This window comes from Camellia sinensis, chromosome 4 (genome assembly GCF_055761805.1).
Source record: "Camellia sinensis isolate YWXY chromosome 4, ASM5576180v1, whole genome shotgun sequence".
In the NCBI taxonomy this organism is placed as follows: Eukaryota; Viridiplantae; Streptophyta; class Magnoliopsida; order Ericales; family Theaceae; genus Camellia; species Camellia sinensis.
In genome coordinates, this window is record NC_138964.1 from 152,769,777 (window position 1) to 152,796,529 (window position 26,753).

Consider the following 26,753-nt stretch of genomic DNA (forward strand, 5'->3'; position numbering starts at 1 on the left):
ATTATTGGGCAAATTAATTCACACATAAACTTAAAATAGTTTCGCTTAGAAAGTATCATATATCATAACCAAAGTAATAAAGAAATAATCCTCAAGCAACATAGTTTGATTATAAAATAGCACATATTATGATTAAAACTAAAACGAAAAATATAAACTACCATGGAAGGATATTATGATATTTGTAAACGAGGCCATAATCAATGAATAACATGGTTAAGCCAAGCACCTGGAGTCCGAACCTATTTGAACATCCATTCAATTTTCTAGTTTTTCACACCATCCTTCCAAATTTATATAAACGCAAATCAATTCAGCCATAATTAAATTGGACGACAGAGACAGAGACCAAGATCAATAGACAGAGACCAATATCGACAGAGGGAGAGAGAGACCGATAGCGAAAGAGAGAGAGAGAGAGAGAGAGAGAGAGAGAGAGAAAGAAATAAAGAAACCTGTGATTTGCGGCAGTGGCAGTAGTGATTTGCGGCGGTGGCGGTGGCGGTGGCGATGGTGAGCAACGATGTAGACCAAATTATATTTGAATTGACCAGAACAACCAAGATCGTGGGTCATATTTCACTATATATTTGAATTGATCCATACATAGATACTATATGTAGACCAAATTATAATTGAAAATGAAGAAAACCCACCTAAAGAAAGTTGAAAATGAGTGCTCTGCTTTGGTATTCTGGTGTGAGCCGTAGCTGATGCTGCTGATATCTTCCTACTCACACCTGCCACCATATTTCTTCATTTTATCTAGAAACATCATAAGTTATTAGCTAGAAAAAAGCTAGTGTATCAAGAAATATCACAGTTTAAAAGGAGATGTTTCTTGTGACCTATTTAAGCTTGGAGTGCTAATTGATGCCTTAGTTTGTTTCATTTGACTATAAATATTTGAAAATTATACTTTCTAGTAAAGATGCATTGTAACACCCTCTAAATAAACCCATAAATCATACAATCTTGACATGCTTAGACATAAGAGAATAAAGCATAATTTTATTCATCAGAGTATTCATTACAAAAGTATTACATGTTGACATCAAAAGTAAATGTCCTACGGGCTTACAACTTTCCAAGTCGACACTTGGTTACAAAAAGAGAATACTAACCCAAAACACAAAATAAGCCCTTGGCTTGATTTACGTGTAATACACAAAAATAAACAAGAGCCTTCAACTCCCACAACCATCCAAGCTAAGACCTCGGAGGCGGCATAATACCTGAACTTGAAAAATGATGTCCCATATAAGGTAAGTCAACGCCTAGTAGAGATATGCTAAACATAATATGAGCAATAACTAAAACATTAGCATTCGCTAAATGTTTAACTCATATATACCAACTTATAGCACATTTCAATTTCATGACAAATATGTCCATGTTTCATTCCATTTTCCATTACTTATCCATTTCTCAATTTATGAATAATGCTCAGAACCTGGCCAATAATTTAATGAGACTATAACTCATATCAAAACACTTCTGTAATTCACAATAGATACACATACTTGCTGTATCAATACCACATCAAAACACTTCCATACTTCATAAATGATACACAGATTCGCTGTATCAATAACACATTAAAGCACTTCCATACTTGATAAATGATACACAGATTTGTTGTATCAATAGAGTTCATCCCCTATCTCCTCCCAAATAAAATCTGGTTTAGGAGTCCATCCCCTATCTTCCCCTAAACCGTGGAGTGCATCCCCTATCTCCTTCCACACAACACAATGTATATAAACACATATCATATACATGAGCAGTCAATACATAAATTTGATGTATTATTCTAACCGTCATATTCGATGACATAATCAATTGATTAGTTTTAATTCGCCTAATCATCTTGCATTGTCTACAACAATCAAGACTATCCTCCACTGATAGCCCAAAGCAATTTATTTCTAAATAGATAATAAATGCATCAACAAATAATTTGACAACAATTTCATAAGTGAGCGATTAATAAATCCAACTCCACCCTTCCCTCTTATAATGAGCCAATTTCATTATTTCCAACTCAATTCCATATTTCCATAACATTCCCAAATTAATTATATAAATTAATTAATACAACAATTTAGGACTTTCTCCTCCTTTTTCTCTACAATGACCCAAAGGTCCCATATATCATCAACAACATCACTACCATCATTTTAAGACCCAAGATACACATTTATGAGTCAAAATAACCAACTCCTCTTTATTCATTTTGAAACCCTAACACCCAAAATTACCCAACTTCAACATTATATCAAAATGACCAATAGTTTATGTCAAAGGCCATAAAAATGAGTAGTTATCCTACCTCAAATTCGGAGCTTAAAGGAGAAGATGAAGAAATTTGAAAGTGCTCCAAACCCCAATATTTTCGGATCAAAATGTAGCCCTCAACAAGCTCCACACTTTTTACAAAGGCCCAAGGATAGAAGATCACTCCTACTAGATCAAACCCTAGAGAGAAGTTGGAGTTTTAGAGTGAGTTGCTCTCCAATGGAGGTTTTGAAATAGTAGGAGAGAGAAAGAAAGTCAAAAAGTGATCCAAAATGTCACTTTTCGGACTGATATAAAAGTTGCCCCGCTCGAGCGTGGAACTCCCCGCTCGAGCGTCAGACACAGACTCACACTCGAGCGTCAAAAGCGCCGCTCGAGCGCCGGATGCACACTTCCAGAAGTTTTGCAGACCATGGTCCCCGCTCGAGCGTCAGACTCCCTGCTCGAGTGGAGGAACAAAATCGAAAGGGCCCGCTCGAGCGTCAAAACTCCCGTTCGAGCGTACAACAACCTGCAGAGAAAATACTGGGAGATGAATATTCACGCTCGAGCGTCAAAATGCCCGCTCGAGCGAATAAGCAACAACAAAGGGCCCGCTCGAGCGTGAAGGCCAAAATCTGGGCATCAACTTTTGGTTTCTAAACACAACCAACCTGTTCCAAACCTGCCCAACACAACCCAAGACTCAAATACAAAGCGTAAAGGATGAAAATGAGAATAAGACAACAACATAATCACGGAACCAAGTCCGGAATACAATAAACAAAGGAAGGGAAAACCGGGATCGCTATAACCTCCCCTCTTAAGGAATTTTGTCCCCGAAATTAGATACAAGTTTTCAAAAACAAGTTTTCCTCAATTCTCAATAACATTACCAACCAACATTCCATAACCAAACCCATCACCGGTCATCCCATCTCTATCCCAGAGGCAAATTACAACATAATCTCCAATATGCATTATCAACATGCATCTCAAAACATATTCAATGCCAATATTATATTTGCATTTCTAAAACAAAATTAACATATGCAATGTTAAAATAAACTTCCATAAATCGAAACATTTACAATGTTTAACAACTTAAGACATATTCAATGCTCTTAAAGTTCATCAATGTTGCCAAATTACCGATACATGATTACACATTAACAAACAAGTCCGGATATTTCTCACGGACCTCCAACTTAAGTTCCCAAGTGGCTTCTTCCACTCCGTGATGCTTCCACAAAACTTTCACCAAGGGAATAGTCTTGCCTCGCAAGACTTGATCCCGCCTATCCAAGACCAGAACCGGTCTCTCCTCATACGAGGCATCCTTATCAACTTCTAAGTCCGTCTAATCCAATACATGCGATGGATCCGGCTCGTACTTCCGAAGCATACTAACATGAAACACATCATACACCCCGGACAACTGTGGCGGTAAAGCTAAACGATAAGCAACCTCCCCAATCCTCTCAAGGATCTCAAAGGGACCGATAAACTGAGGGGACAACTTTTCACTCTTCCCAAACCTCATCAAACCCTGCCTAAGTGATATTTTCAGAAAAACATAATCACCCGCCTCAAATGCCAAAGGCCTCCTCCTACGGTTAGCATAACTCTTTTGGCGACTCTGGGTTGTAACAAGCCTCCTACGGATAAGCTCAACTTTCTCCGTCGCTTCACTCCCCAAATCCGGGCCCAACAAAGGTGCATCACCCACCTCGGCCCAACATCCTGGAGACCTACACGGTCGGCCATACAAGGCCTCAAACGGTGCCATGTCGATGCACAACTGGAAACTGTTGTTGTAGGCAAACTCCACCAAGGGCAAGTGCATTTCCCACGACCCACTAAAGTCAAGAACACAACCTCGAAGCATATCCTCAAGGATCTAAATAGTACGCTCAGACTGCCCGTTAGTCTGAGGATGATAAGCCATGCTAAAGGTCAATCTAGTGCAACCTCTGCAAACTTTGCCACAACTTAGCAGTAAAACGTGGATCTCTATCTGAGACGATCGACACTGGAACCCCATGCAACCTCACTATGTCCCGAATATACAAGTCAGCAAGATGATCTACCGAATCTCTCACGTGCATAGGAATAAAGTGCACCGACTTAGTCAACCGGTCTACAACCACCCAAATAGCATCACTACCCCGCTGAGTCCTCGGAAGACCTACAACGAAGTCCATAGTGACATGCTCCCACTTCCACTCGGCAATAGGCAAGAGTTGCAACAAACCCGCTGGCCTCTGATGCTCAGCCTTTGCTTGCTGACAAGTAAGGCACTTAGACACAAACACTGCCACATCTTTCTTCATACCCCGCCACCAAAACTGGCGACCCAAATCATGATACATCTTAGTGCCTCTCGGATGCACCACAAGACGTGAATGGTGAAACTCTCAGAGTACCTCCTCTCGGCAAGACTCCGGCACAAACAAACGGTCTCGGTATCTCACACTCAGGTCGGGATACACAACCAAACCCTTTTCAACCTTCCCACTGGAGATCTCATCTCGGAGGGATTCTACCTCAAGGTCACCTCTTTGTGCCTCTAACACTCGAGTCACAAGTGTAGGCTGCGCAATAACAGAAAACAAGGTCGCAGCCTTAACGGATTCGCCCAGAAGCAAATCAAACTCGTCAAGTGAACCCAGCATCTCCCACTCCCGAATGGTTATACAAGCTACATCACTAATGGATTTCCTACTAAGGGCATCGGCCACAACATTGGCCTTTCCCGGGTGATAGTGCAACTCGAAATCATAATCCTCAATGAACTTTATCCATCTTCTCTGCCTCAAGTTCAAGTCTTTCTGTGTGAACAGATATTTCAGACTCTTATGGTCTGAGAACACCTCGAACCTCTCACCATACAGATAATGCCTCCAAATTTTCCAGGCAAAGATCACTGCTGCTAATTCTAGGTCATGCGTAGGGTAATTCCTCTCGTGTATTTTCAACTGCCGCGAGCCATAGGCTACTACTTTCCCTTCTTGCATCAACACACAACCCAAACCCTCTCGTGAGGCATCACAATAAACCGCATAACCCAACCCTCTCTCTGGAATAATCAAAATCGGAGTAGTGGTCAATCTAACTTTCAACTCTTAGAACGACTTTTCACAAGTCCCACTCCATACGAATTTAACCCCTTTCCGCGTCAATCTAGTCAATAGCGAAGCTAGTTTGGAGAAATCTTTTACAAATCGGCGGTAATACCCAGCTAATCCCAGAAAACTGTGAATCTCAAAAACACTCTTAGGTTGTGCCCAATCTTGCACTGCCTCAATCTTAGATGTATCAACAGACACCCCTTCCCCGGAAACCACATGGCCTAAGAACTTAACTTCTCTTAGCCAAAACTCACACTTCCCAAACTTAGCATACAGCTTACGGGCTCTAAGTAACTCAAGCACCACTCTTAAGTGTTCCTCGTGCTCCTTCTCAGAAGGTGAATAAATCAGAATGTCGTCCACGAAAATGACCACAAAGTGATCTAAGAATTCCCGGAATATCCGGTTCATCATGTCCATAAACATTGCCGGTGTATTGGTGAGCCCAAAAGGCATCACCAGAAACTCATAGTGGCCATACCGCGTACGAAATGCCGTCTTCGGAATATCCTCCTCCCTGACCCTCAACTGGTGATAACCCGATCTCAAATCTATCTTAGAGAAACAACGGGACCCCTTCAACTGGTCAAACAAATTGTCAATACGAGGTATAGGGTACTTATTTTTAACCGTAGCCCGATTCAACTTCCGGTAATCGATACAAAGTCTCAAGGCACCATCTTTCTTTTTAGCAAAGAGGGCCAGTGCTCTCCACGGCGAAACACTAGGGCGGACAACACCCTTATCTAGCAACTCCTGGAGTTGAATCTTCAACTCACTCAACTCGGCTGGGGCAAAACGATAAGGTGCCATAGAAATCGGCGCCGTGCCGGGCACTAAATTAATGGAAAACTCCACCTCTCGATGTGGTGGCAAACTAACAAGGTCCTCGGGAAAAACGTCCGAGTACTCACAAACCACTCTCGACAATACAGTCTGGGTCTCATCACACTCATTACTTATAAAGCTAGCGAGAAGACCACCAAGCTCACTCCGCCCTCGCGGATCATACACCGATGGAAACACACTACCAACCCGATCCTCTAAGAAATGGAAACAATCCCCGCTCAAGGTACATACAGTGACTCTCTGGCGGTAACAATCAATAACAGCCCGGTATGACGATAGCCAGTTCATACCCAAAATCACATCAATACCCGACATGGCCATAACTAAAAAAGAAAATGGAAGTCGGCAATCGGCAACCTCTATATCACACCCTCTATACCCTTGTTTCAAAATCAATTCACCCCCAACAAGTGATACAACACAAATATGAGATACTAACTGTGCCAACTCCAGCCCCAAAATAGATGCAAATGTAGCAGATATAAAGGAATGAGATGCACCCGTATCAATCAACACATTGGCAACCGAGTTGCAAAACAAAAAGGTACCTCTCACAACAGATGGAGCCGGTACTAGATCCTGCGCAGTAACAGCATACACACGCCCTGTAGGCCCCTGATCTACCTGCTCACCCCTAGGAGCAAAAGACTGCTGCACAGACTGAGACGATGAAGCCCCCTGATTAGCCCTCGAGGCCTGTACTGACTGTGCTGGCTGAAAACTCTGTGTCTGCCTAGAACCAGACGCACCCGATGTGGCACTCAACTGCGGAAAAACCTCTTCAGGTGCCCCGCCTGACCACACTGGTAACAAGAGAGTGGCTGGCCTCTGCCCTAACTCTGGCTCTGAGGTCGAGCCGAAGATGAAACTGCTCTCTACCCTCCTCCTTTCTACGGGCAAGCTGGAGACTTATGGCCCAGCTGACCACATTTGTAACAAGTAATGTCTCCCTGACTGCCTCTCCTAGAACCTGCACTCGGCACTGGAAAGGTAGATCTCACAAAACCACTCTGGGACTGCTGAGGGTTAGAACCCCTCTGCCTCCTACCATCCCCCTGGCCATCCTGACTCCTCTTGGAGCCCCTCATCCTCTCCTCCTTCTCGTGCATCATAATCTTCATATAGGCCGCGGCATCCACAAGACATCCATACTCCCGGGTCATGGATCCCCCAACTCTCATCTTGAGCCTGTGCCTCAACTTTTTCTCAAATTCCAGACAACAGTGTTCTTCAGACGCCACAAGCTCAGGTGCAACCTGGATGAACTAGTAAATGCGGCCTCAAACTCGACCACTGAAAAACTCAGTCACTTAAGCTGACAAAACTGGTCCCTCAGCTTCTCCCTGACAGCTGGAGATAAGAACTTCTCTTGGAAAGCATCTACAAAGGCCTCCCATGTACCACCAATACGACCCATCATGAACTTCCACCACTGACCCGCATCCCCCTTAAGCTGGAAAGATGCTAAGGTCACCTCAATGCCCCGTCTTCGATGCCAAGCATTTCAAACGTCTTAGTCATCTGTTCCAACCACTCATCAGCCTTAAGTGGCTCTTTCGGATCACCGACAAACTCATCCGGATTTTACCGGAAAAACTCCCTTTTTAGAAAAGAAGGCCCTGCATCAACAACCTGGGCCGGGACATGATTCTCAGCTCTAAGAATGCCCATGGATTCCCTCAAAGCTCCTGCTATCTCGCGGGCTAAGGCGCTCATGGCCTGCTGACCTACTGGCTCGGCCACATTGGCCTGACCAACCCCCTCGTGTTGCGCCGAAATCTCATCCGGTATAGGCATCTCCTGCCTAACACGCCTACCACCCCGTCCTCGTCCTGACATCCTAATAAAGGTAACGAAGACATTACCACATTCACAAATGTGCCGAAGCTATAACACTCGCGTCCTAATACCTTGGACAACTATAATTCATTCCACGTAAGCACATAATCACATAAGCACCTACGAATTTCATTTCTGGATAATGATAGTCCCGAGGCGTTATTAGAGTTCCGGTTAAAAACAGCATTGATCAAGTGCTTTTCCAACAAGACTCACAGAAACCCAAGGATCCAATCAACATCCTAAAAATTAAATTTCATACCCAAATAGTCACATAAACATGTTGTCAAATAAACACATAATGTCATACATAACTTTCTAACAAACGAGACGAACCCATTGTCATACTAATCACTTCCCGCGTACCCAAAGTATTCGAACCTGGTACGCTCTGATACCAAGTTGTAACACCCTCTAAATAAACCCATAAATCATACAATCTTGACATGCTTAGACATAAGAGAATAAAGCATAATTTCATTCATCAGAGTATTCATTACAAAAGTATTACATGTTGACATCAAAAGTAAATGCCCTACAGGCTTACAACTTTCCTAGTCGACACTTGGTTACAAAAAGAGAGTACTAACTCAAAACACAAAATAAGCCCTTGGCTTCATTTACATGTAATACACAAAAATAAATAAGAGCCTTCAACTCCCACAACCATCCAAGCTAAGACCTCGGAGGCGGCATAATACCTGAACCTGAAAAATGATGTCCCATATAGGGTAAGCCAACGCCCAGTAGAGATATGCTAAACATAATATGAGCAATAACTTAAACATTAGCATTCGATAAATGTTTAACTCATATATACCAACTTATAGCACATTTCAATTTCATGACAAATATGTCCATGTTTCATTCCATTTTTCATTACTTATCCAGTTCGCAATTTATGAATAAGGCTCAGAACCTGGCCAATAATTTAATGAGACTATAACTCATATCAAAACACTTCTGTAATTCACAATAGATACATATACTTGTTGTATCAATACCACATCAAAACACTTCCATACTTCATAAATGATACACAGATTCGCTGTATCAATAACACATTAAAGCACTTCCATACTTGATAAATGATACACAGATTTGTTGTATCAATGGAGTTCATCGCCTATCTCCTCCCAAATAAAATTCGGTTTAGGAGTCCATCACCTATCTTCCCCTAAACCGTGGAGTGCATTCCCTATCTCCTCCCACATAACACAATGTATATAAACACATATCATATACATAAGCAGTCAATACATAAATTTGATGTATTATTCCAACCGTCAAATTCGATGACATAATCAATTGATTAGTTTTAATTCGCCTAATCATCATGTATTGTCTACAACAATCAAGACTATCCTCCACCGATAGCCCAAAGCAATTTATTTCTAAATAGATAATAAATGCATCAACAGATAATTTGACAACAATTTCATAAGTGAGCGATTAATAAATCCAACTCCACCATTCCCTCTTATAATGAGCCGATTTCATTATTTCCAACTCAATTCCATATTTCCATAACATTCCCAAATTAATTATATAAATTAATTAATGCAACAATTTAGGACTTTCTCCTCCTTTTTCTCTACAATGACCCAAAGGTCCCATATATCATCAACAACATCACTACCATCATTTTAAGACCCAAGATACACATTTATGAGTCAAAATAACCAACTCCTCTTTATTCATTTTGAAACCCTAACACCCAAAATTACCCAACTTCAATATTATATCAAAATGACCAATAGTTTATGTCAAAGGCCATAAAAATGAGTAGTTATCCTACCTCAAATTCGGAGCTTAAAGGAGAAGATGAAGAAATTTGAAAGTGCTCCAAACCCCAATATTTTCGGATCAAAATGTAGCCCTCAACAAGCTCCACACTTTTTACAAAGGCCCAAGGATAGAAGATCACTCCTACTAGATCAAACCCTAGAGAGAAGTTGGAGTTTTAGAGTGAGGTGCTCTCCAATGGAGGTTTTGAAATAGTAGGAGAGAGAAAAAAAGTCAAAAAGTGATCCAAAATGTCACTTTTCGGACTGATATAAAAGTTGCCCCGCTCGAGCGTGGAACTTCCCGCTTGAGCGTTAGACACAGACTCACGCTCGAGCGCCGAATGCACACTTCCAGAAGTTTTGTAGACCATGGTCCCTGCTCAAGCGTCAGACTCCCCGCTTGAGTGGAGGAACAAAATCGAAAGGGCCCGCTCGAGCGTCAAAACTCCCACTCGAGCGTACGACGACCTGCAGAGAAAATACTGGGAGATGAATATTCACGCTCGAGCGTCAAAATGCCCGCTCGAGCGAATAAGCAACAACAAAGGGCCCGCTCGAGTGTGAAGGCCAAAATCTGGGCATCAACTTTTGGTTTCTAAACACAACCAACCTGTTCCAAACCTGCCCAACACAACCCAAGACTCAAATACAAAGAGTAAAGGATGAAAATGAGAATAAGACAACAACATAATCACGGAACCAAGTCCGGAATACAATAAACAAAGGAAGGGAAAACCAGGATCGTTATAACCTCCCCCCTTAAGGAATTTCATCCCCGAAATTAGATACAAGTTTTCCTCAGTTCTCAATAACATTACCAACCAGCATTCCATAACCTAACCCATCACCGGTCATCATATCTCTATCCCAGAGGCAAATTACAACATAATCTCCAACATGCATTATCAACATGCATCTCAAAACAGTGATCAACACCCTCCAAACATAATCCCCTATCTCTAACATGCATTATCAACATGGATACATGATAAGGAAACAAATAAGAATACACCCAAGCAGTGATCAATGGACATGTTCAGACCATACCCTCCAAACACAAGGGTAAAGCATATTAATACATGGTTTACTGATTCAAACTCTAACAGAGAGACCAAAAGAGCATAAGCATATAACAGTCACAACTATATAGTGGCACTTTTAAGTTCAATAATAAATAGAGAGACCAAAGTTGTTTTCCACATTGAAAGAAAAAAGGGGAAATGGTTCATCAATCCTAAATTTCAAAGAATAGGTGCTCATCGCTCATCAATTCATCCTGAAGTTCAATTTTAAAACAGCTATACTCATGCATCTTGATCTCAATTCATAATTGGACTAGCATAACTGTACCTTTAAAACAGAATCACTTCCAAGCTGTACCTTCATGTAACATGAAGCTCAGTTCAAGTAGACTGATTGAAGAGTTATCAAGTTCTTAATGCTCAACTGCATCGATGGCTAAGTAATTGAATTCTTGAATAACCGAAAGGCTATAAATCCAGAAACTCACTAGGACCAAATGTTTGATGTACTAAATCTTTTTTAAAAAGTCAATGACTTGTGGACTCTTGATTTATGGTTACATATCTACATTAGTTAGTGGTTTAATAGATGTAGTAATAGATATTCTGAAAGGGATCATAATCAAATATCTAGTGAGATGAAGCAGGGAAGATCACCACCTCTTGTTTCACTACAAAATTTCCCTATTTGCAACTACATTCACACAACTAGTAGCAACTAGCAAACTTTGAAAAATGATATGCAAAAATTCAATCTTTCCAGTATAAAGCAACCTATTCCAGCCTATCAAAATCCAATGAAATGGCATAAAGAAACGTATTGCATTTAGAAATCTACAAAGGCAAAACCTACATCTAGGAACTATATTAAAATTGAAACAATCAGAATTTCAGAATTGCAAAAGATTGTATTCAAGTAATTAACAAATCTAATTCCCATATTAACATATCAAACAAAAAAATGAGACGATCAATGAATGAAAATGATCACATAAATGATTAATATAGCTAATCTAACAACATAAAACCCTAATTCGGATAGATTCGAAGCTCAATCTGTGTTAAAACAACAAAATCGAGATCCAAAAACCAGAGAACGAATCAAACCCAGATCTGAAATAATCGATCAATCACCACAATTCGGAATTGAAGCAAACTTAGATCTAAAAGAGAGAAGAAGATATCAAACCTGATCAAATTGGAGCCAAGAAGTTACTCAAGTCCAGATCTGTTGATGCTTTCGGGTAGAGAGAGAGGAGCGAAAATTGCGAAGAGCTCCTAAAATCGAATCAAACTGTGTTTATGTTGTTCAAATAATGGCAATGTGAGAGAAAAGAGACGTTTGGGAGGGCTTGTGTTTTTCTTTCTAGAATTTCGAAGAGAAAAGACTCGTTTAGGAGGGCTTGGAATAACCAGACCAAGTCCAAATCCAACCAAGTATCTCAATGTAAAAGAGAACCTGTTTTTAATATAGAGGAAGGGAGAGAGAGAGAGAGAGAGAGAGAAAGAAAGAGACCGAGGTCGACAAAGTGAGAGACCGAGATCGATAGAGACAGAGAGACCAAGATAGACAGGGATCGACAAAGATCAGCAGAGAGAGAGAGACCAAGATCAACAGAGATTGACAGAGAAAGACCGAGATCAATAGAGAGAGACCTAGATCGACAGAGATCGACAAAGAGAAAGATCGAGATCAACAGAGAGAGAGATCGAAATCGACAAAGAAGAGACAGAGATTGACAGAGAAGAGACCGAGATCGACAGAGAGAAACCAAGATTGACAGAAAGAGAGAGAAAAAAAAAAAACTATGATTTGCGGCAACGGCGGTGGCGGTGGCGGTGGTGATGTACGACGATGGTGAGCGACGGCGACGGTGGCCAACGACGGTTGAGTGGTGAGCGAGGGTGAGGTTTGGTGGTTACTGTTCTGTGTGTGTAAGAAAGAGAACAAAGAAACTGTTGGTGTGAAACAAAGAAGAGAAGCGCCGATGGTAATAAAATTTTCAACCTTTAGCGACTAAACTATTATTTGTCGATAAATATTAATCAATAATAACTAATCTTTTGTAGCAAAAAGTATAATTTGGCGATTAATTTTTTTGTCGTCGACAAAAATTGAACATACAACGACTAAATTTTTTTAGTAACCAAAAATTTATATTTGCCGACAAAATTATTTGGTCAGCAAAGAGTAACTAAAAAATAAGCTTGTTATTTGGCAACTTAACTTCCTTTTGTTGGCAAATAATTGTATACGAGGACTAAAATAAGTATTAGTAGCCTAAAATTTAGACATACGCTAACTAAAATTTTTTTAGTCGCCAATTTACATCATATGTAGCAACTAAATTCATTTTTTAGTCGCCAATATATAATATATATCGACTAAAATAATATAGTAGCAAAACATTGAACCAACGCCGACTAATAAATTTTTTAGTCACCAAAAATATAACTTTTGGCGACTAAATTCTTTTTGATCGCCTTTAGTCGCCAAAAGTGTAATTTGTTAAATTACTTACATCTTTTGTGAAAAAACTTACACCTTTTGTGGAAAGTTAAACCTTTTGTGAAATAATTTTTTTCACAAAATTTATACATTTTGTTGAAACTTACACATTTTGTAAAATTACTTACACCTTTTGTGAAAAAACTTAGACCTTTTCTGAAACGTTACACCTTTTGTGAAAAATTTTCTTCTATAAAATTTATATCTTTTGTTAAAACTTACACATTTTGTGAAAATTTACACATTTTCATGAAAATACTTACACCTTTTATGAAGAATTAAACCTTTTGTGAAATAATTTTTTTCATAAAATTTATACATTTTGTTAGAACTTATACCTTTTATGAAAACAAAACTTACACCTTTTGTGAAAAAACTTACACCTTTTTTGAAACATTACACCTTTTGTGAAAACTTACACATTTTCATGAATATACTTAAACGTTTTAAACTTACACCTTTTTATAAAAATACTTACATCTTTTATAAAAAGCTACACCTTTTGTGAAATAATTTATTCCATAAAATTATACCTTTTGTTCAAACTTACACTTTTTGTGAAAACAAAACTTACACCTTTTGTGAAAAAACTTACTCCTTCTCTGAAACGTTACACTTTTTGTGAAAAAATTTCTTTCATAAAATTTACACCTCTTGTTAAAACTTACACCTTTTCGTGAAAATACTTTAACATTTTGTGAAGATTTACACCTTTTGTGAAATAATTTATCTAATAAAATTTACACCTTTTGGTGGAACTTACACTTTTTTGTGAAGACAAAACTTATACCTTTTGTGAAATTACTTACACCTTTTGTGAAAAAATTTACACATTTTCTACAACGTTACACCTTTTGTGAAAAAAAAAAATTTCATAAAATTTACAACTTTTGTTAAAACTTACACCTTTTCATAAAAATACTTACACTTTTTGTGAAGAATTACACCTTTTGTAAAATAATTTATTTCATAAAATTTACACATTTTGTTGGCACTTACACCTTTTGTGAAATTACTTTACCTTTTGTGAAAAAACTTACACCTTTTCTGAAACATTACACCTTTTGTGAAAAAATTTCTGTCATAAAATTTACACATTTTGTTAAAACTTATACATTTGGTGAAAACTTGCACCCTTTCGTGAAAATACTTATACCTTTTGTGAAAAGTTAAACCCTTTGTGAAATAATTTATTTCGTAAAATATACACCTTTGGTGAAAACAAAACTTTTGGGAACAAATTATTTTAGTAACTTTTTGGTTTTTTACGAAAAGATGTGCAGAAAAGTAGAGAGGTGATGTGACTAGTTTTAGTTGGCTTTTTGGCTAAAATAGCCACTCCCCAAACAAGGCCTTACTCCTTTTGTGAAATTACTTACACCTTTTACGAAAAAACTTACACCTTTTCTGAAACATTTTTGTGAAAAATTTTCTTACATAAAATTTACACATTTTGTTAAAACTTACACCTTTTATGAAAACTTACACATATTCGTGAAAAAAACTTACATCTTTTGTGAAAAATTACACCTTTTGTGAAATAATTTATTTCATAAAATTTACACATTTTGTTGAAACTTACACCTTTTGTAAAAACAAAACTTACACCATTTGTAAAAAAACTTATACCTTTTCTGAAACGTTACACCTTTTGCGAAAAAATTTCTTTCATAAAATTTACACATTTTGTTAAAATTTACACCTTTTTGTGAAAATACTTATACCTTTTGTGAAATAATTTATTTCATAAAATTTACACATTTTGTTGTAACTTTCACCTTTTGTGAAAACAAAACTTACACTTTTTGTGATAAAACTTACACCTTTTTTGAAACGTTACACCTTTTGTGAAAAATTTTCTTTCATAAAATTTACACATTTTCGTGAAAATACTTACACCTTTTGTGAAATAATTTATTTTATAAGATTTACACATTTTGTTGGAACTTATGCCTTTTGTGAAAACAAAACTTACAACTTTTGTGAAATTATTTACACATTTTGTAAAAAAAACTTACACCTTTTCTGAAACCTTACACCTTTTCTGAAAAATTTCCTTTCATAAACATTTTATGAAAACTTACACCTTTTGTGAAAAAACTTACACATTTTGTGAAAAGTTACACCTTTTGTGAAATAATTTCTTTCATAAAATTTACACATTTTGTTGAAACTTACTGTCACGCCTCGAAATTTGTCAACATGAACCCCCAAATGAACAAACATTCCCTATATAATGACATTAACTCTTCCATCCTCGTATTTAACAAATGGGTTTAATACAAAAGTTCCACATGCAGTATACATTCACAATACCAAAGAATATATGAATCTATAGCATGTGCAGTACCTATTCTCAAAATAATAAAGTGCCCTTAAGAGCTTACATCTTCCAAGGCAATAGCCCGGTTACACAAAAGTGGTCTTTCAGACCCATACACGTTAGCCCTTGGCCTTACAAAAGAAATCACAACAAAAGAAGAGCCATGTGCTCTTTACAATTATGCACGCCCTCAACTTGGCGAAATCACCACGTCTTTACCTGCACCAAATCCCATAGGGGTGATCATAAAGCCCAGTAGAGAAATACCAAACAAAGTATATACATTTATATTAGATGACCAAAATTGAATACAAGTACAAATGCGATGCAATGCTCCTTTCAAAATATTATTCATGTCTTTCTTGAGAAACACCATGCATTTCCATTTACAATTACAATCTCATCAAATTCCAAATTCAAACTTTTTAATCACAAGGGGCGGTAAATACGACACTGGTAATCCCTAGGCTGGTGCCTGCAAGTAGACTCTATGAGTGCTACCAAGCTGTCATTTTTACCAGTATTAACCGGAAGGCTCGACACCTATCCGCGCGATTTTCTGGTCTTTCACCATGGACACTCAAACCAACTTATCAAATTCATCTACACCCCCTAACCGGACTTACCACCGTATTTACCCCATAGTTTCACAGTTCTCATTACGACATAGTCTTTTTCAAAGTAAACGTTTTCCAATTCATTTCAAAATGTGTAATGATGGTAGTAAATCAAATGAGAACATGATGCAATACATAATGGTTATTAACATTTCCTCTATTTCAAACATCTCTACAACAATACCAATTTACTACACTATCCATTTCTTCTTCTCAATATTATTTCACAATAGTCATGCCATCAATTCATTGCAATATCGACATCCTTTTCATGCTCAATTCGCTACAAGGTGGTCTTCATCAAGACTACATGTGATGCCTTTCAATCATCAGTTCCAATGTTTACAATTTTCTCTAACCGAGGTGCACAACCATTTGTTATTTTTACAACAATGCATTTTCAAATGTTCAACAATAATGTTAAGATAAATAACTCTTTTCTCATACACTAGGTAATTACTATTCATGCTAAACAATAATGAAGTCTCACTTTCTAATTTTAAAACCACAAGGTGCCTTTAAATATGTTTGCATCTTTCAAAAATCCCCAACATTTCTAGGGTTTTATGTCAAAATCAAAACAAACACCCCTCCTCTCTTTTAAAAGAATATTCAATCAAGATAACACACCACCTCATATGTGACTTACAAACCCTTAAGAAAATGGTTTAGAAGGAGGGGAAATCAAACCCACTTTTGAAAACCCTAGCATTTATGAACCAAGACCAAACATTTCAACATCATTAATGGAACCTTTAAATCTACCAAATCTAACATATATATATATATATATATATATAACTCAAGGAAGTTTCCCTACCTCAAGTTTGATGGGAAAATGGAGTAGAAGCCCTAAGATTCAAGAATGAAAGAGAGAGTCTTGATCTCTACCACCACAAGTGAAACTCTTGCTCTAGATCTTCAAGGTTGTGAGAGATGATGATGATCTAACCCAATGATGCAAGAATCAAAGGTTTTTGGTGCCTTGGTTAGGGTTTTTAGAGAGAATGAGGAGGAAAAAGGCTTTTAGAGTGAGAGAAAGAGGTTAGAAAATGAGTTATTTTCAACCTCAAAATGATAAAAAAAACAGAGGATTGCCAGAGTGCCGTGCGTGCGGCACCCATCCCCGCACATGCGGAGCGTTCCTTCCCGTACGTGCGGCCTTCACTCCCGCACGTGCGGGGCTCTGTAGACGCGCCCGCAGGGGGTGACCTCGCTACAGTTCGGACTCGATTTGTGTCACGGTTCTTAATCTGAACCAAAGAGTCCAAATCTGGCAAATCGTTTTGAGAAAACAGATTTTAAGAAAGAAGTGCCAAACATAGACTGCTTTGCCAGATACAGAGTCGCCACCTAAATATTTTTATGGGAGAATTTAGGAAACCCTTACTCGGTGCCGAAGGCCACATGTCCATCATCACCAAAGTTGCCTTGGCTCGGGAGCTTGGGTACGATTGGGGAAGGTCAGCTATGAGCACCCCCTCTCGCCCGATCCGAAGATCAGCCTCTACTAACCGTGATATCCGTTTTTGAAAACGTTATGTGTTCTTATTCCAGTTATTAGCCTAGAATTACTATGTTATGTGCACAGCAAACAAGTATAGACTAGATTGCCTAATTTGGAAATAAGCATTGCATATCCGTTTGTTTTGAAAAGCGCTTTGGAATTTGCTACTCGCAAGTAGGCTAAAACACGGATTTCAACGAGTTTTTCCAACTCAAACAATCCAACCTTCACCCACAGGCATTCAAACAGTTTACAACACATAAGCATCTAGCCGCATGACAAACATACTGTCATGGCAACACTCACACGCATACGGTATGCTAAAGCATAAACACTTACAATGTACTCCGTGCCAAACAATAAACTAGTTAGCAAACATGCGTGGTCCTAGTTCATGTCAAATTGACTAATGCAACACATGCAAGATGTAATTAGAGTAGGCTCGGCTAACCTAAACATGGCATGTGAAATGCAATCAATTGATGCATGTATTCAATTTGGAATTGAAATACAAATGTAGTTAGCATGATGTACCGCGCCCGGTGCATGCAAGACAAATGCATGAATGCACGCATGCATTGCATGAGGTATGCTAATTTAAACGTGCCCTAATACTAACCATCAAAGCAGGTAAATAAAAGGGAAGAAAGAAGTGGGGATTGGAAGACATACACACACTCACCCACACTTATTACAGATTTGCCCTCGCCCGGAGGGACCAAATAAATAATACAAATTAATTAACTACGCAAGCTAATTAAATATTACAAATTACCTAATTAGCTAACAAACTAATTAAGCTAGGAAAAGCAGTAAACCACCTTGGGAGGAGAGCCAGATGCAGCGCATGCTCGGGTCCCGCTCGGAAGTGCACGGCCATGCATAGTCTGCCTCTGTTTTCCCTGCTCTGCCTCTCTGAAGACTGCCAAAGTCTCAAGGATGCTTCTCTGGATACTGGGAATTACCACCGGCTGAGTAGAATTACCACCGACAGTGAATTGTGGTGACCGGCACAAAATTAATCCATCGGCTGGTGATTTACTGCCGGTCGGCAATGTATAATGCCGGTCGGCAAAGAATGCCTGCAGAACCTGCAACTCACAGCAGCAGAGGACAGAACTTGCATGGCAATACAATTCAAGCAATGTATGCACCAATCATGTCCCCTATCATGTTTATGACTCAAGAGGGCATGTGTCTCGATTCTCGGACCGCCAATCACGCATTTCTATGCATGACGACCCAAAGAATCAAGTGTGCAACTTTCATGTCAAATGAAATGCAAACCAAACAAATGAACCACGGCCCAATTCCTATCACCAAGTCAAGGAACAAGGCATGCATGCAAGATGCAATGCAACCTAGGCATGCAAGCTAAGGATGCAACATGGCATGGCAAGACACTTATGTAAGCATACAAGCAAACATGAGGCAATGCAAATTGATGAAAAGGTGGACTTAGACATGATTTAGGCAACTCTAAATAGGCCTAAAACAGTGGCCAAAAGGCTTAAGAAAATGGAACCAAACACACATACACGCATGCACATTTTAAGGCCTAAATGCTTAAGCATCAAAAGACTACTTCTAAGCACACTTAGAAGGGAATGATCATGGACATATGACATGCATTATAAGCCTTGAAAACATGTAGGAAATGATGCCAAATTAACCTACCAATGCAAGCTATGCATGCAACCAAACCTAAGGACCTAAAACATGACCATATGACTCATGAAGCAAATGACCAAATTGAATCAAAACAGCCCCAAATCATGCAAAAGTAAGCCTCAAGAACCACTTAGATGGCATCCAAATGACCTAATCTTAGAGGCATACACAATGGCATAAACATGAAGCATGAAACATCAATTCTTGAAACATCAAAAGGGTCATGAAATGCAAGCATATGAGCATGATAAGTGGACTGAAATAACATGGTGGATAGTCCCAAACCACTAAGTCAATGCAAGAATGTCATGCTATACATTCATACACTTAGGGCCAACAAGCCGGAATGCAAAGGAGCTATACTAAGCATGCCAAATCCGACCCAAACAACCTAGGACAGACCTTAAACATGGCAAAATAAGCGCACAAGCTTCACAAGGCTAAGCCTAAAACATGCTAGAACAAAGGCTAACAACCTAAGGCATATTAAGGCAATAACATGGCATTACATGGTAGGTATGCTAAGCATGCATGGTGTACCAAAACCAACACACAACAAGGTTATATCATGGCATAATAAGCATGGAAAACAGCCAAGACATGATCAATACACACTCTAACATGGTGCTCTCTCAAGAGGCCAAAAAGGGTCCCTTTCAAGGACAACAAGGAGAGGGGGTGGCCCTCCCCTTTTGGAGAGTTCAAGGCACCATCTCCACCACTGAAATCCCTCAAGATTTCAGTGGTGAAGAGGCCCAAACACCAAAGTCTCGAAACTTGCACAAAATAGCACAAAATGGGGCCTTTCAAGGCCTAAGAGGGGTCAAACACCTCCAAACCACAAAACACCCTAAACAAACAATTTAGAGGGCCTAAAAACAGAACTTTTTTGTATTATACACCAAGCTCAAAAATGATTTTAAGATAGGTAGAAAAGCAATGCAAGAATGGAGAATAAAAAGGCAAGATTGTTACCCTTGTTGACTTTCTTCAAAGATGAAGCTCCAACAGCCCCTCCAAGCTTGAAACCACTCAAGAACCTCAAGAACAACCTCTTGGAACCTCAGAAACTAAGGGAAGGTGAAACACTATGTGTTTGTGTGCAATAGTAAGACACAAACACACTTAAACACACACAAGAGGGAGATATAGAGATAGACTGTGTATGGATTCTAGCCCTAGAACTCAAAACCCTAAAAATGGCTGTCTAAAAATATCTAAGGTGTCTTAAGTGTCTAACCCCTAAGTCCAAGAGAGAAGGCTCTCTCTTATAGAGCCTTTTTTCTTGTAAAGCTTACAAGACAAGCTTCTAAAGAGAGAGATCCCTCCATACACGTGTATGGAGGGGAGCCAAATGCAAGACAGCTGTGACAAAATATCTGCAAAAGCAGATGCACAGTAGTCGGCCGGCCAAAAATGCCATTTTGGCAAAAGTGAGTGCCGATCGGCAACAAAAAGTGCCGATGGCAGCAAAAACCAGCCGGTGACCTCTAGCCACTGCCAGTGGTGTGTGGGGATGCCTCACAAGGCATTCCCTGCCCCTCCAAGGCAAAACACAAGTGTTTGGTGCAAAACCAGACACAAAATGGTCAAGTTCGGAGATCCTGAGGCAGGGCGCGTAGCCGAGACCTCCGGGAACTCCAAACGAACAAAAACAAGGGTAATCACCAAGTGTTCCAATGGTGACGTCCAAGTCTTGAGGACGGTCAAAAATGGGGTGTCTACAGGCCCCTCCCGCACCTCCTTTTGCACGTGCCTTTTAGGCAGTGTGCTACTCCCCTAACTCGTCCATTCCCGCACGTACAGCCCCCATCCCGCACGTGCGGCCCAAGGCCCCACAAGTGCGGCCCTAGCCCAGCAGCCCAAAAATTTTCCCTTTGCTTCCGGGCTCTCCGGACCTGACCCCGCACATCCCGGAACTAATGAGATCCAACGACGAACACCACAAGAACATGGATCCTAATTCAAGAAAATTTCTGAATGTTTCAATTCCAACGAGAACAAAAGAGAATGAAGTCAAGAAGAAAGAAAATAATGAGAGGAAGAGACCCAGCCGTCGCACTTACGCCTTTTGTGAAAACAAAGCTTACACCTTTTGTTAAAAAACTTATACCTTTTCTAAAACGTTACACCTTTTGTGAAAATTTTTCTTTCATAAAATTTACAGCTTTTGTTAAAACTTACATCTTTTCGTGAAAATACTTACACCGTTTGTGAAGACTTACACCTTTTGTGAAATAATTTATTTCATAAAATTTACACATTTTGTTGGAACTTACGCCTTTTATGAAAACAAAACTCACACATTTTGTGAAAAAACTTACATTTTTTCTCAAACGTTACACCTTTTGTGTAAAATTTTCTTTCATAAAATTTACACTTTTTGTTAAAACTTACACATTTTGTGAAAACTTACACCTTTTCATGAAAATACTTACACTTTTTGTGGAATAATTTATTTCATAAAATTTACACATTTTATTAAACGTTACACATTTTTGTGAAAAAACTTACACCTTAATTTTTCACAAAGGTTTAAGTTTTCACAAAATGTGTAAGTTTTTTAACAAAACTGTGTAAGATTTCACAAAAGGTGTAAGTTTTTTAACAAAAATGTGTAAGATTTCACAAAAGGGGTAAGTGTTCACAAAAGGTGTAAGTTTTCATAAAAGGTGTAATTGTTTTCACAAAAAGATGAAAGTGTTCAAAAAATGTATAAGTTTTATTTTCACAAAATGTGTAAGTTTTTTAATAAAATGAAAAGGTACAACTTTTCACAAAAGGTGTAAGTTTTTTCACAAAAATGTATAACTTCTCATAAAAGGTGTAAGTTTTAATAAAAGGTACAAAAACTGTAAGTAATTTCACAAAAGGTGTATGTAATTTCATAAAAAAAAAAAAAAAAAAAAAAAAAAAAAAAAAAAAAACGTAACTTCTCACAAAAAAAACGTAAGTTTTCACAGAAGGTGTAAGTAATTTCAAAAAAAAAAAACATAAGTTTTCATAAAAGGTGTAAGTATTCTTGAAATTACTTACGTCTTTTTCTAAAATTACTTACGCCTTTTGTGAAAACTTACTCCTTTTGTGAAACTTACGTCTTCTTGTGAAATTATTTACGCATTTTTGTGACAACTTACGCTTTTAGTCATATAATATATTATTTTATTAATTTTACCTGTAAAGTGACCTGCTTAGCAGGTCACTAATGTGTAAGTTTTAACAAAATTTAATATAACCCAAAACATAAAAGGTGTAAGTGCAAAACATAAAAGGTGTAAGTGCCTTGCATATGGTATGCAAGCTACACCTAAGAAAGATCCTTTGGCCCTGTTTGGTAGAGTTATGAAAAAATGATTATAGATTATACCTTAACAGATTATGGCTTATAACTGTGAATATAAGTTGTTAACCTATTTTTTACAGCTGTGGGATTATGGATTTAAGCAGCTGAGTAGTGTTTGGTTAATAAGTTGTAAAATAACTTTTTATTGTGTAATTGTCATTTTTGCCCTTATATAATATAAAAATGATTATTTTGTCATTTTTTTCAGTTTTAATTTTAAAAAAATTATTTCATTAATAAAAGTTAATATAATTAGTATTACAAAAATTATCATTTCATTAATAGTATCAATTAGCATAATTTTTTTTTTCATTTTTTCATTATAAATTAATTAGTGTCAATTAATGGCTTAATTAGCATCAATTAATACTAAAATTATTAATAGTACCAATTAGTATAATTTTTTTTTATTTTTTCATTATAAATTAATTAGTGTCAATTAATGGCTTAATTAGCATCAATTAATACTAAAATTATTATGGGCATTTACATACAAGTCATATATTGTGAACTTATAATCCATTAAGTCCTAGATAAGATTATTTGCTCCTTCAAGTCCCATTAATTTTTAATAGACCAATTTACCCTTAATTTACCCTTCTAAGACCTCATCCATCAATGCCGGATGTCTAACTGCATGCTTGGTGTGAATGTAAGTTGTTGTCTTCATTCTCTCTCTCTTACTTTTAAAGCCACTCCCCAACAACTACAACCAAGCATCCCCTTCTCTCTCATTTATTTTGTCTCTCTTTTTTTAGTTTCAGACTCTCTCTCTCACACATATAAAAAATGGAGCCTAAGCTTTTTGACTTTGGTTCTCTCCTTATCTATCTTAACACCGTCAACACCTACATCAACTCCCACACCATCAGCGTTCTCATCCACCATGCCAAATCAAAGCTCGTTTTCTCAATTTCCATATTTGATCACTAGTCCTCGAAGCTATCTCTTTGTACCCACCAAATATACAACATCCTAAGTTCATCCTCATCATGGATGATGTGGTTTCAAACCTAATCCCCTCATCATCCGCTATTGGTGACTACGAGAGCTTGGTGAAAAATGATGATTCTAGGTTCAACTGGGTTTGTCCTTTAAATAAGTGGGGACTCGATCACATTAAACTATACCTCCAAGACCACTTCTTCCTCGAAAGAGGTAGTTCATTCTCATCGTACGATTTTCAATGGTTATGCAAGAACTAAGAAATTTTCATAAACAATGGTTGTGTAAAAACTGAGAAATTTCTCAATTTTTTCTAGTTTTAAAATTGAGAATATTATTAGTTTAAAATTGAAAAAATGATAATGTTCTCAGTTTTAACACTAAAAAAATTAAAAAAATTCTCAATTTTACGGGATATTTTTGCAAATTGAAATCATTCTCAATTTTGGAACTGAGAATATCTCAATTCTTACCTACAAACCAGATCTCCTGGCCCGTCTCTTTAGTCGATTTAATATACTCTGTTCTGAACCTTGAAATTGAGCAATCAAGCATTTTAAGGGCTAGAGTTACACACACACACAAAGTTGTTGCAAATTGAAGTGATCAAGGAAGAGAATAGATCGAAACGAAACTGTAAAAGGCTGAGGCATCACAAACCTCCAACTTAAAAATCTTCGGATAATCCAAATGATCATCATCATCAAGTGTTTGAAAAGATCCTTGAAGATGCAGACTCTGCTCCTCCTCCTAGTCATAAAATTTCCTAAAGACGTTCCAAGTCCTCTTCTTTCTCTGAAGTTGCATCTCTAATACGTTAGATTCAAAAAGGCATGAACGTCAATTGCATTCCAAAATGGGACTTGTGCGTCCAAAAACTATTACACAGGACGTGAGCTACCACACCTACTGTCATTAGGACTTTTAAATAATTAATCCAATTATTAAGGGCCTGTTTGGTAACGTTTACGTTTTCAGTTTATATTTACAAAAATTTTATAAACTAGTTTTTGTTTATTTTTAGAAAAACATAAACTACAAACGCGTATGGTTTAAACAAAATTTTAAAAAAAATTAAAAATATAAAAAAGAGTGAGAAATGGCAAGTAGTGGTGGGTGGAGACGAGTGGTATCGGCGGAAGACGGTGATGGAAAATGATGGCGGGTGGTGGTGGCGGTGGAAGACGGTGGTGGAAAATGGTAGCAAGTGGGTGGTGGCGGTGGTGGTAGTGGTGGGTGGGTGGGTAACCGTGGCGGGTGGTGGGTGGTGGCTGTGGGTGGGTGGCTGGTGATGGCGGGTAGTGGTGGTGGGTGGGTGACGGTAGCGGGTGGTGGGCGGTAGCGAGTGGGTGGTGGTGGTAGGTGAGTGGTGGTAGTGGTGGGTGGTGGTGGCGGGTGGGTGACAGGTGGCGGGTAGTGGATGGTGGTAGCAAGTGGGTGGAGAGTGGTGGTGGCAAGTGGGTGATAAGTGGTGGTGGCGGCGGGTGGGTGGTGGTGGTGGCGATGGGTGGGTGGTGGTGACGAGTGGGTGGTGGGCTGTGGGTCGGTGATAGGTGGTGGTGGCAGATGGGTGGTGAGTGGTAGTGGGGGGTGGGTGGTGGTGGCGGAACACGGTGGTGGAAAATGATGGCGGATGGTGGCTAGTGTTGGGTGCTCAAAAAAAAAACTCAAAACTCAAAACTCAAAATGTAAACTAATTTTTTTAGTTTACATATTTTGGCCAAATTTATAAACTGAGACCATTGATTTATAAATCAAAAATTTACCAAACAAGTTTTTATTTGAATTTTTAAAATTTTTGTAAATATAAACTGAAAACGTGGTGCCGTTTGGTAACACTTACGTTTTCAATTTTCTGTTTATATTTACAAAAATTTTAAAAACTCAAATAAAAACTTGTTTGGTAAAATTTTTTATTTATAAATCAGTGGTCTTAATTTATAAATTTGGCCAAAAAATGAAAAACAAAGGTGCCGTTTGGTAACACTTGTGTTTGGTAACGTTTACGTTTTCAATTTATATTTACAAAAATTTTATAAACTGGTTTTTATTTATTTTTTGTTTATTTTTAGAAAAACATAAACTACAAACGCATTTAGTAATTGACAAAATGTTTAAAAAATCTTAAAAATATAAAAAATAGTGAGAAATGGCAAGTGGTGGCGGAAGACGGTGATAGAAAGTGGTGACGGTGGGTGGCGGGTGGGTGGGTGGGTAGGTGGGTGGGTGGGTGGGTGACGGTGGCAGGTGGTGGTGGTGGTGGAGGCGGGTGGTGGGTGATGGTGGCAGGTGGGTGGCGGTGACGGGTAGGTGGCGGTGGCGGGTAGGTGGGTGACGGTGGGTGGGTGGGTGATGGTGGCAGGTGGGTGGCGGGTGGCGAGTAGGTGGCGGTGGCGGATAGGTGGGTGGGTGGGTGACGGTGGCGGGTGGTAGGTGATAGCGAGTGGGTGGTGGTGGTGGTGGTGGTGGTGGTGGTAGTGGTAGTGGCGGGTGGTGGGTGGTGGTGGTAGGTGGGTGGTGGTGGTAGGTGGGTGGCGGATGGCGGGTGGTGGTGGATGGTGGTAGCGGGTAGGTGGTGGTGGTGGTAAGTGATGGGTGGTGGCGGCAGGCAAGTGGCAGGTGGCTGGTGGCTGTGGGTGGCTGGTGGTGGCGGGTGGTGGATAGTGGTAGCAGGTAGGTTGTGAGTGGTGGTAGCAGGTAGGTGGCAAGTGGTGGTGGCAGGTGGTGGATGGTAGTGGCGGGTGGTGGGTGGTGGCGGGTGGATGGCTGGTGAGTGGTGGGTGGTGGTGGTGGTGGTGGTGGCGAGTAGGTGGGCGGTGGGTGGTGGTGGCGGGTGGCGGGTGGTGGTGAGTGGTGGTGGCAGGTGGTGGTGGGGAGTAGGTGGTGAGTGGTGGTGGTAGAAGACGGTGGTGGAAAATGGTGGCGGGTGGTGG